At 41.9% G+C, this 12869-nt stretch overlaps 1 long non-coding RNA gene across 1 annotated transcript; it reads left to right on the plus strand.

Annotated features, from left to right (window-relative positions):
- Window positions 1–355: 355 nt before the first annotated feature.
- LOC138919658 (uncharacterized) lies at window positions 356–11634 on the plus strand. Its single transcript, XR_011430053.1, has 2 exons — window positions 356–676; window positions 10218–11634. It is a non-coding gene; the product is annotated as an uncharacterized lncRNA (long non-coding RNA).
- Window positions 11635–12869: the final 1235 nt, after the last annotated feature.

Genomic DNA, 12869 nt, shown 5'->3' on the forward strand with positions numbered 1-12869 from the left:
GTGATGGGCTGTGAAAGGTGAGGCCCAGGGCTCTCTGGGAACCCTTACCTGGAACTCAGAAAGCAGTCTGAGGAAGTCAGAGGCGGCTTCTTGGAGGAAGTGGCATCTGAACAGAAAACTGAAGGGTGTGCTGGAGAGCAGCAGGAGGGTTGGGGAGAGGACTCTGCAGGCCAGGGAACCGCCTTACGAGGGCCCAGACGTGGGAGGGTGTATGTTGAGTTTGAGGGACGAAAGCGAGTTCACAAGGCTGGAGTACAGCATGTGAGAAGGAGCAGGGAAGATGAGGGCAGATGGTGACCCCGGGGGTGGGGGTGACCCTGAGGGTAAATGAAGCCAGGTCACAATTGGTCACCGTGTGGCATTTGAATGGTATCCTGAGGGCCATGAGGAAGCTCTGAGGGGCTTTCGGCAGGATTGGTTGTGACATGGTGGCGTGGCAAACAGATTGGAGCAGGGCAAGAACACAGACAGGAAGACCAGCTACGACAGCACTGGAGAAACCCAGGCGAGAGATGCCCCTAGGAGGCAGATAGCCTAGTGGTTACGGCTTGGATTCCCAGGTCAGACGGATCCATGAGAAGCTCAACCTTGGGAAAATTACTTCACTTCTCTCAATTTCTCACCTGTGAGTGGGGAAAATAATGGTACTGTCTTCAAAGGATCATTCCTGTGAGAAGTAAGTGACAGGGGCGTGCGCGGCGTTCCACACAGGGCCTGGCACAGAGCCTGCTAAGCAGCCATGTGGTCTTGGCAGCAGGAGCCCACCAAGGTGCTCCCCTCGGTTGCTCTGCTCAGCGCCCGTGTACCGAGCATCTGCAAGGTGGTCAGCGCTGGGGCTATAGAGGAAGTTCTAGAGAAGCGGACGTTCTTAACTGTTTTGTCCCACAGACTCCTTTGGTTGTCTGGTGATGCTTACAGGCCTCATCTCAGGATCATATTTTAAAAGCATAAAATAAAATATGTAAAAGTTTCTTATTAATTCTCACGTGTAACGAAAATGGAGAACCACTACTCCAGGTGTCTGGTGTTGCAAAAGGCTTTTGTGTATTCTTAGTAGCCTTTCAAGTAGCATGACTCATTCCACATTTCCTGAGTACCTGCTATGTGCTGGGCACTAAGTGCAGCAGAGGATAAGAGTCCCTGCCCTCGTGAGCTTATGTGAGGGGGCTTGGCAATAAACAAATAAACTAGGAAATACATAGTTCGTCAGGGGGTGAGAAGTGCTGTGGGGAAAATAAAGCAGGCTGTGTTAGTCAGAGTTCTCCAGAGAACAGAACTTCGAGGCGAGCTCACTCTCTCTTACCACTATGGAAAACAGGATGGAGGTTCCTCAAAAAATGAAAAATGGAACACACTCTCTCCCTCTCAATTCATTATAAGGGAGTGGCTCACACAGTTGTGGAAGCCGGCATGTCCAAAATCTGCAGAGCCAATGTTCCATTCAGCTCTGAAAGCGAGCAGGCTGTCATAGTGCCAGGAACAGCCGATATCTCAGTTCAAAGGCTGTTAGGCAGGACAATTCTCTCTTACTTGGGAGAAAATCAGTCTTTTGTTCTATTCAGGCCTTCAACTGATTGGATGAGGCCCACTCACATAATCGAGGGCAATCTGCATTACTTGGTCTATTGATTTAAATGTTAATCTCATCCCAAAACACCCTCACAGAAAGACCTAGAATAATGTTTGACCAAATATCTGGGCACCTTGTGGCCCAGTCAAGTTGACACATAAAATTGACCATCATCTGGGTTAACACGAAAGTTGGTAACTGGGGGCGCCATTTTATCAAGCAGAGTCAGGGAAGTTATCTCCAAGGAGAGGCCATTTGAACAGGGACCTAAATGAAGTAAAAGCAAGAAGGTGTGGAGGGCGATGATTCCAGGTGGAGGGAACAGCAAGTAGAAGACCGTGTACTTGGGACAAGTTCAGAATATCCAAGCTACAGGAAGAAGTCACTATGGCTGGAGCATGAAGCTGGGAGGGGGACCTCAGGAAAGGAGCTGAGGTGGGAGGGGTGGAGCAGCGAGTTTGTGTAGACCTTGTGGGCCAAGGCGAGAATTGAGCATTTCATTTTAAGGCTCATGGAAAACCACTGGGGAGTTTCAACCACATGTCTCTGGATACTGTGCTGAGAACAGGCTGTAGCAGGCGAGGAGGGAAGCAGGGACACCAGTAACCGAGCTTATGGCTGCAATCAGGCTAGAGATGATGGCGGCTTGGGCTGCAGTGAAGTCCATGAGAAGCGGCCAGATTATGGACGTACTTTGGAGGGAGAGCAGAGGATCCGGCTGTAGGGTGAATATACAAATTAACAGAAAATAGACAAATGCTCGGGTTGTGCCCCATCAACCCTTTTTCACAGACCTTGATTATATTTGATGACAATTCAGCTTTCACAGAGGAAATCCTCTTGCTGGGGTGGCCTCTGTCAGCTGATTATTTTTCTGAATGACTACAGATGTGCCTACTCTTCTGGAAAGTTGCTCTTGCTTTATTCAACACTATATGCTTCTGTCTGTTTGCCAGGAAAGCTATCTCTGGACGTGCTGCCTTTACTATATCTTGGTAGCTCAGCTTTGCTTTGTGAGCTCTTTTTGGCTAGTCAAATATCATAGACTTGTTTCTCTTGTTTTGTCTTATTTTTCCAAAGAACTGAAATGTTACTGGTGTATAATCTACAAATGTCACATGTGCAAAGCCTAAGTGAACAGTTTAACGCACTTGCCCATGAAATCTACACCCTAAACAGGATTAGAACATTCTCATATCCCAAGACAGTTCCCTCATGCCGCTTTCCAGTCAATCTCTACCCTCCTCAGCCTCATCCCCTCGACCTCTGTTCTTATTTCTGTCACCAGAAATTAGTTTGGCCTATTCTTGAGCTTCATATCAGGAAATCATTCATGGGCATTCTTTTGTGCCTGGCTTCTTTCATTCAACATACTGTATTTGAGATTCAGCTATGTTATTGACTGGGTCAGTAGATTGTTCCCTGGATGAATATAGCACGATTTATTTATTAGTTCATAATAATAGGAATTGATGAACACTTGAGTTGCTTCCCGTTTGAGGCCATTATGATTAAAACTGCAGTGAAGATTACTCACGGTAGCCAAGACGGGGAAACAACCTTAATGTCCACTGACAGATGAATGGATAAAGAAAATGTGGCAGATACACACAATGGAATAGTATTCAGCCTTAAAAAGGAAGGAAACCCTGTCATATGTGGCAACATGGATGCAACTTGAGGACAGTAGGCTATGTGAAATAATCAGACACAGAAAGACAAATACTGCATAATTCCACTTATATGAGATATCAAAAATAGCCGAACTCATAGAAGCAAAAAATAAAATGGTGGTTGCCAGGGTCTCAGGTGAAGGGGAATTGGGGAGTTACTGTTCAATGGGAATAAATTTCAATTATGTACGATGAACAAAGTCTAAAGATCTACTGTACATCACGCCTATGGCTAACAATACTGTATTGTACACTGAAAAATTTGTTAAAAAGTTAGATCTAATGTTAGATGTTCTCATTACAATTTTAAAAAACTGCAATGTATATTGGGTACACAACTTTTTATTTACACATATTTTCATTTCTCTCTGGTAAATACCTAGGAGTGGAATCGCTTGGTCAGAGGGTAGGTGTATGTTAAACTTGATTAGAGTTTTGTTTTCAATTTAGTTTTCATCCATGGGAAGCCACAGGAGCCTTTAGCTAGATATGTCCACTGAAGGACTTTCATCCTCAGGCCTTAGAATGAAAAAAACACGTGGAGATAATGATGAAGATAAGAATGAGGAGGAGGAGGAAGAGAGGAAGCTCACAATGATGGTTGTGTTTTGTTATACTTGCCGTGGGTGGCTTTATACATGTTAAGTCATTAAATCTTTACACAATACAGAGAGGTAGGTATTATCACGCTCATTTCACAGTTGAAGAAACTGAGCCTTAGAGATGTTAATTAATGTTCTCAAGGTCACTCAAACCCATATTGAAAATGCCCATGCTCTTTCTACTAATTCTACAACCTCATGTAAGAAACCCTTCTCATGGACATCATCTCACACCTTCTCGTGATGCCCTGACCAGCCTTCTGGGTAGCTGCTCTGCCTTTTATGAGACTTTTTAGTCCACCTCGTGTCCAGTTTGCTTGACAGCTGCTCTCTGGTGTCAGAAGTGCTGACCTAACGTCCGCCTACAAGGTCCCTGTGATTACTGATATGTTTGTCCTCCGCCCACCCCTCCACTAGATCTCCCAACTCCTTTCTTTTCCCTTCCCTATCCCTATCAACTTGGCCCCATCCTCTTCATCATCACTACCACCTCCACCACAAAATTCCATCATAATTTACCTAAAGCCCATAAATATGCATCCTTGAATCAACTTCGCTCAATGGGTAGAAAAATCTTCCTTCAAAACTACTTATTCTTTCTCCAAAACATTTCGTTTTTGTGAAGAATTGTGCCCAGAATAATTTTTATAAGGAAAACATTTGACTCAATGGCCTTATTTTGATAAAGCCACCATGCAGCATAAAAAGTAGGATGCTGTTGAGTGCACCCATGCTGTTTATGTGGTACCTTTCTTCCATTTGATGGGAATTTCACATAAATGCATTTCAAAAAGACAAAGTGGATCTTTCTATGATTTCATTTTCTTTTTTCTCATACAAGTATCTAATTATAATTAAGACAATTAACACACATCCTAAGTCCTGATTTTTTTTCAGCAATAAACTCCTGCCTAATAACAATAGCCTGCATTTACATGGTGTTCCAAATCCGTTTTCATATCCTTTAAATTAATCTCCATAAAGTCCTCTGAGGTAAATCAAGCAGAAGTAATGGGGAAGCACAACCATTAAGTAGGAAGTGGGTAAGTTAAGGAATTGGGGATTCTCTATAGTGTTGAATAGAACTTCACCTCTAGCTCCAGGCAAACGTCATATATTTCATCACAAATGAAATATCATGGGTAAAATCACAAATTTACCCCATTGGTGGAGATACTCTTTTTTAAAAAATTGAAATCAGTTTGTACTAAGAATTATCTTTTGAAATAACTAACTAAACTACGAGTACAGTTTAAATTGCTTATAATCCTGTGCTTAACAGAATTTCCCTAAATTTAAGAGAATTGATTTCTGTGAAACCAAGGCTTTAATGTCCAATTTGCTAGAAAGCGGGCGCCCTCTTGTGGACTGTATAAGACGAAAGAAAGATTTCAGTCAGGAAGTATTGAACAGTCTAAACACAGTAGCCCTCATCAATGAATCACCAGCTTTGAATTATAAAAGCAAACAAAATCTTAGAAGTGGATGATAAGTTTATTCAAGACATCATAGAATCTTAGAATTTGAGATGTTGCATCATCAAGGTATGACATCATTTTATAGATAAGGAAACCAAAGCTCAAAGAAGTGAAGTGACTTGTTCTCAAACCATAAAACATCACAAATCTGAGGTCTTGCTAAGAATTTCATGATTTTCATTATCATGCTGAGTATCCATAAAAGACCACGTAGAGATGTGTCAAGAGAAATATATTCCCATGGTATGGCAAATATACCATACTTTTAGTGATACCTTTTCCTTAAACATTCTTGAAGTTTCTCAAGCTACCTAGAGGGAATTGGTGGGGATGCTGGTTAGGAGGCTGTTGCAATTATAGAAGGGAGGGGTGATGCTGACCCGCGATGGCGTGGGGGCTATGGGAAGGGTGTGAAGTGGATGGTTTTGAGAGTTGGTTATGAGGGTTAATCCACAGAATTTACTGAGATTAACTTCCATGAGAGGGAAGACGCAAGGATGCTTCCTATATTGCTGGTTTGGGGTGGTTGGATAGATGGTAACTGAGGTACAGAATATGAGAGCAAGAGCAGGCTAAATGAATAAATGATGGCCAAAAAAAGTTAATAGGCAAATTGTTTACGAGTTTTGGAGGATTGAGACACATAGTCTGAAATCTTGTGTGTGTGTGTGTGTGTGTGTGTGCATGTTCACATGGACACTTAACTGATAGCAAGGGGATTGGAGAAAGTCCATGCCTGGCTTGCAAGTATTGATGAGACTAAAAAGACAAAGTCAAGGGCATAATGGAAACTTTGTTCTTCTCTGTCTTCTTCTTAGTAAACTTTCATGATGCCCCAGTTTTAAGATGTAATTACAATGAAATTAAATCAGCTTTAAAGTGTGTAATCATCACATTAGGTTTTAATCATGATCACTTGTTGATTCAAGCCTCCTGGCTGACATTTGTTTGCAATGCAACTGCATGGGTAGGCAACTGGTTAAGCCTGACTGGTCTCCTCATTCATAGTCGAGATGATTAGACATGTAGTCTGAAAACTCAGATGGGTTGTACCTTCGGGCAGGGGATACATATCCGATTCCTTGGCTTAAAACATTATTCTTTCAGGGGTTTGAGAATTTTATAAGGGGTTCCAAGAAAAGGGAGAAGACTTTGGAACACTGGGCAAAGATTCTTTAATAGTGGATTTTTAGGAACTGAGACAGATGATAAAAGGCATGTTTCGGGGCCTAGAAGGGTCGAATAGAGTTTCTCAAATCACTTAAAAGATGGTCACCAATGGTCCTTCTTTGTAGAGTCAGGGAGATAAAGCAGCTAGGACATGGGCTGTGACAGCAGACTGAGGTGAATTTAAAAGCTGATTACTGCTTACTGTGTGACTTTGAACAAATTATTAACTGCTCTCAGTCAAAGTTTTCTCATCTATGACATAGATGATGGTGATAAGGCCCTTGTGGCATTAGTCTGCTCGGGCTGCTACAACAAGATACTACAGACCAGGTGACTTAATTAATACAAATTTATTTTCTCATAAATAATGAAGCCTGGGAAGTCTAAGACCAAGGCGCGGGGAAATTCGGCTCCTGGTGGGAGTCTTCTTCTTGACTTAGAGACAGCTGCCTTCTTGCTGTCTCCTCACTAGGCCTTTCCTTGATACGCGCACGTGGACAGAGAGCGTGAGCTCCTGGTATCTCTTATAAGAATCAGGGACCCACCCATATGACCTGATTTAACCTGACTTACTTCCTTAGAGGCCCCATATCCAAATACAGCCACACTGGGGGTTAGGGCCTGAATATATGAATGCAGGGAGGGGCAGGCACAAACATTCAGTCCATAACATACATTAAAAGGCTTGAGTGAAGATTAAGTGATATAATGACATAAACACTGGCTCTATTCTGGTTGTAGCGTACAGGTAACAAAAGTTGACTTCCTTTGTGCCTTAAGAGACTTGTCATGTCTATTGTGTTTGTAATCATTATCCCATTTGAAGGAAACTTCAATCGTTATCCCATTATAGGAAACTTATACTTTGCTACTCTCGCTAAATGTATTTTAACTTGTTTTACAGCATCTAACAAAGAATGGAAGAATGACAATACTTTTTCCATGGTATTAGCCTTAATAGCTCTCACTTTTGTGTTGCCTTTTGTAAGCCACCAAACTACAGTAAAATTACTTTGTTTCTGTCTTAAAGAGTTACTTCCTGCATTCTTAGGGTCTTTGGCTAAAGGAGTTCAAACTACCTTCACCTTTCTATGACATGCTTTCAGAGGGTGGGGACATTGGAGATCTTTTGTAATTACATTCCTTTAAAAAAAATAAAGCAAAGTATATTTTGACTCAGCAATTCCACTTGGAATTTGTTCTAAGGCAGCAGCCTGAGGTACATACAATGTGAAAGGATATTTACCCTAGCATTACCTGTCCTAAGCAAAATCAACTGAAAATGACTTCTACATCCACAACCCAGGCCTGGTCAGTTAAATCCCGGATATTCATTCAGTGGAATTGAATGTAGTCACTGAAAAGCTTGTTGTTGAGGAATAATTATCCACACGAGGAAACATTTGCAAGCCAGGCTGTAAATCTAACGTAACCAACATTTTTATGAAAAAAAATAGGCATGGGGGAAATATCAAGGACATACACCAAGATGCCAGTAGTGGTTATTTTGGGTAGTGGAATTAAAGTTAGCATTTTCCAGTTTTTTGCATTGAATAACTATTAATTGTGATTACAGGAAAACTTAATAAACATTATTTTTTTGGAAAGCTGAGTTATCCGAGGACCCGCAGTGTTTTTGCTGGGGCTCTGCACCGGTGATAGCTTGCTGGGGAGGATCGAGTGCAGATGAGAGCTCTTGAGAAGAATAATTTAGGAAAACTAAATGACATTCCAACTCAACCACTCCTTGAAGGCCCTAGTGGTCAAAATTTGTCTTACTATAACATATGCATTTATAAATTTAAAAAATGGAAGGAAACAGACTATGCGTCAAGAGTGGAATTCATGGTGATTTTTCTTTTTTATATATTTTTAAATTTTAAAAATACTCCATAATGGACATGTTTTAATGTTATGACCTTTTTTTTTCTGACCCAATGAACAAAGAGGCTGACCTCTCAGGAAAAGTTAAATGTAAAAAGGTCTTGAGGATGTGGAATGTGCAGTACTCTTCTTGGTTTCTCCCTCAGCATTCAGCATGGGCCCTTGTGCGTCTTGGTGACTGGATCAAATACTGGCTGGCTGGTTAATATGTCAAGCTGGATTATCTGTGCTACTCATGTTCCTTCTTAGTGTGACTAGTTTCAAAATTAGTGACATATTGAACTGTAAAATAAGTAATTTTATTTTTAAAATGAAAATGAAATAGGCAATTTTATTTTTAATTAAAATAAAAATTGGTGGCATAAGAATTGCTTTCAGAATTGAGAAGAAAGCAATTCTGCTTCTTCAGGAAAATAGCCAGCACTAAAGAGATAAATCTCTGGATGAAAATCAAAGAGCTTTTCTAAACACAGCCAACCAGCAACTGCTTATTTTATTCTGCGACTGGTCTCCAAGGAACCACCCTCAGCATTTGTCTCTCATCCAGACAGACGGGGACGTGGACTTGTTAATTATGTAGGGATGTGTGGTCATTGGCAAAAAACTTCAGAAGATGTTTCCATCTGCTCAGTCGTTTGATGGTCCAAATACAGAGCAGATGGGTGGGTCTTCTCCAAAACATGCTGACACACGTCTAGAAAGCCCCGTCTCAGCCTCTGCTCTGCCCTGCCTACAAGATCAAAAACTAAAATGTTGTGAAACCTATCAAGCTAAATTCACTCTAGGCCCCTGAGAATTGAGATAGATGGTCCTCAGTGAGGGAACAATAACAATTAAGTTACCTATTTACATGGCACTTACTACATGGTAAAGCTTTTCTCCTGCGCATTTGAAATTCTCTTGACCTAGTAATAAAAGTAGCAGAACGGCTCTCATTAGCCCCATATTACAAAAGAAGAAACCAAAACGTCCATTCGATGTTTTGACCGATGTCATATGGTATGTCAGCGGAAGAGGTGAGATGTGGACGCCAGGGTTTCCATTGGTTTTTCTATCAGCTTTATTGAGGTGTAACTTACATACAATAAAATTCACCAGCTTTAAGTGCACAATTCCTTGAGTTTTCACAAATTTATTCAGTTGCATAACCACCAACATAAGCAAGATATAGAATACTCCATCACCCCCAAAAGTTTCCTCTTGCTCTTTGTAGTCAATCTCCTTCCACTCCCAGCCCTGGCCCCTGGCAACTGCTGATCCAGATTCAATTACTATAGTTTTTTCTTTTCTAGTGTTTTTCATAAGTGGAATCACAGAGCATATGGTCTTGTATGTGGCTTCTTTCACTTCGCATAATCCTTTCGAGGTTTGTCCATGTTGTTGTGTGTATCAGTAGTTCAATTCTTTTTCATTGCTGAGTAGTACTCAGTGATGACCGTATTCTAATGTGTATTCTATTATATTCTAGTGGGAGTCTACTGTGATCTATGAATATATCACAATTTATTCATCTATTTGCCTGTTGATCTATCTTTACTTTGAGATCTACTAAAATGCTGGAGGGTACTTGCCTCCCCATGATGTTCACCTCTGTCTAAGCTCTGTGAGGGCAAGGACAGTGTCAGTATCCATCTGGTTCATGGCTGTGTCCCCAGTGCCTAACACAGTGCCTGGCACAGAGGATGCACTCAATAAAAATCTTATGGATGAATGCATGGGTGAACAAATGAATGAATGAAAGAATACAATAGGTTGGTCTAGCTCATCAACTGAGAATGGAGACTGCTTTGGAAAGAGAACCACATTGTTACACTAATTTCTCTATTTTGATCTTTTTCAGGTTCTGGATACTACATACAACCTCTCTGAGCTCGGTCTTTTATAAAATGAGGGCAATGATTCTTACCTCTTGGGATTGTTATAAGAATTATACGAAATAGCTTATGTAAAGCATTTTACACAGTGCCTGCAGAGTATTAAGTGCCTGATAAGTCATCTGGTTATTATCATAATAATTGTTATTATTTGAATAAGAAGAAATGCCATTCAAGGTAGAGAACTTTGTAGAGGGTTAGCAAACTGCTTTTCCCAGAAATTCAACTGAAACACCGAGATGTTGTTAGTTTTCTTCCTTTCCTGGCATGCTGTGACTGAGCCCCATCCATTCACAGGTTATCAGTGACTGACGTTCCTGCTTGTGTGTCTGTGTAAAGCTGTCCTCTGTAGTGTGTAATACATGACATTGCTTTTGGAAGTGGCTGCCACTGTAGTCTTCCCCATTGATAATTAGAAGATCAACTTATGTTTAAAAATTTGATTCCACATATGAACACAAACAGAGCTGCTACTAATTCAGGAAGCCTCCTTAGCTAGCCTATTTACTTTGACCAATTACCCCTTGAATTTCCAATAATGTCCCCCACAAGCCCTGCTATCACCTTCCCCTTGTGCTAGTTCAGATTCCTGTTGAAGTATCAGATAATGCAATTGGGCCTGAACAGAGCTGCTGGCCACTTGCATAAAAGAATCAGCTGTTACCAAAAACAATTTCATGGTTTTCAGAGGGAAATTCAATTACAATTCCCATTTGTTTTCTAAGAAGGCTGAATCTCTTGTTCCCTGGATCAAGTTACGTGTGGGACTTACCATCATCTTGCTTCCGTTAAATGACCACAGAACTGAATGACGCCTCCCAGGACAAAGAAAAAGCCCCAAATGGAGCCCCACCTATTCTTTCTCCAGCACCATCTCTTTCCGAAGAATTTCGTCTGTCCGTGCTTGCCTCACCACCAGCCTGCAGCTTTGGCGTTATTCTCTCTGACTAACGCTGTCTCCCTCCTTACCACACTTTAGAATCCAAGAATCCTCAGATGTCCAGGAAAGTCTTTGTATCTAACAACTGTGTCCTTCTTGCAATTTGAGCCTGTTTCCTTGTATCCTCACTTCAGGGACAGTAGTGTTGAAATAAATTTCTAGGCCCAAGATGGAGCTGCTCCTGCCCGGGAAGCAATGTCAGCAAACTGAACTCTCATATTCCTGTAAATGCTCCGCTTAACCAGAAATGCAATATATCCGGTCAGCCAATCCCCAAACGCCAAGCCAACTCTGGGCTCTAAACTTATTTCATTGTTCCTTGATCTTGCTAAACAAGATCAGATATTCAACCCCAGTCAATCACCACTGCTTGTGAGGCGCTGGACTCCCCCAATCCATGGATTGTTTCCCCTTGAATAAAGGACGTCAAACTTGTTACTAAATTGGTTTAGTGTCGTCTTTTGACAGTAGAAAACAGCTAGACTTTTTCTCTTCAGGATCATGTTTCCTTTCAGAGAAAAGCCCGTCCCAATTGCGTCTTGTCTTTACTTAACCATTCCCATGTGTTCAGTCTTTCCTGCCTGACACCATGGTCCAACTTGGCCTCTTGGGTAGTGGTAACCCTTGTAATTAGCAGAGGTTAGAGACTTTTCCTGAAATCAGGGGACAATCCTGTCACTCTCAGCTGAGTCTGCTTCAATTTCAAGTCCTCTGTGAGGGTTTAATAAGTAGGAAGAGGATTGGCAAAAAAATGAAGCAACCTTCTTGTCTGATTCTTTTCCACACCATGAAAGATGGGCCGTAATGTGTTTTTAGGTCCCATAAAGGAGGAAAAGCTCAAACCAAATCCACTGAATGCCCACCTGGACGTGGAGAGCAGCTTTTCAGGAACCTCAGTGGCCAGGACAGTAAGAAGTCTCTCCTTGGCTCTCCAGTGGGGCCCACTGGCATGATGGGGTCTTGGCACAGCCCCAAACAGAGTTGTCTGCAAAGATCAGTGGGTCTCACATTTTCCATATAGGATTTGCCTCCCTGCTCATTAAAAATGCAGGTTCTCAAGCCACCCCCAGAGAGGCGGCTCCTAGAGGTGTTCTGAAGTGGATTTCTGCATGGAAGATCTGTCTAATTCTTAATACCGCTAACGTCCCCAAAAGGAAACTGGAGGCTGCTATGATCTTTTGATTGTCTTATAAAAAGGGAACCAGGGGGAAGCTATCTAATAACCACAATCGGAGTAGAAGCATCTGGTTCACATAAATTCCCTAGAGCCTTGTTTATCACAGTGTATACCACAGATTATTTGCATCGCAATCACGGGGGTGCTGATCAAAAATGCAGATTCCTGGCTCTCACTCTCTGATCTGAATCAAAATTTCCAAATTCCAGGCCCAGGAATCTGTACTTTCACAAGCTTTCCAGGGGCTTTTGAAAGACTCTATAGCTTGGGAACTGTTTCCGCAAAGGCTAAATCTTCTTAGCAAACTGTTGGAGAGGGCACTCTGTGGAACATGGGGCCCTGCAGGCTGCAGCTCGATGTGGAGGCCTCACCCATGGGCTGCCAGGGCCAGCCCCAGGTAGAGAAAGCTGCCCCTCAGGTGGTATTTTAGGAGCGTTGCCAGGAGCTCTGTGACCTTGGGCAGGTTTCTTAATATTTCTGTCTCTGTTTCTTAATCTGTAA

The sequence above is a fragment of the Equus caballus genome, chromosome 20, assembly GCF_041296265.1.
Source record: "Equus caballus isolate H_3958 breed thoroughbred chromosome 20, TB-T2T, whole genome shotgun sequence".
NCBI lineage: Eukaryota > Metazoa > Chordata > Mammalia > Perissodactyla > Equidae > Equus > Equus caballus.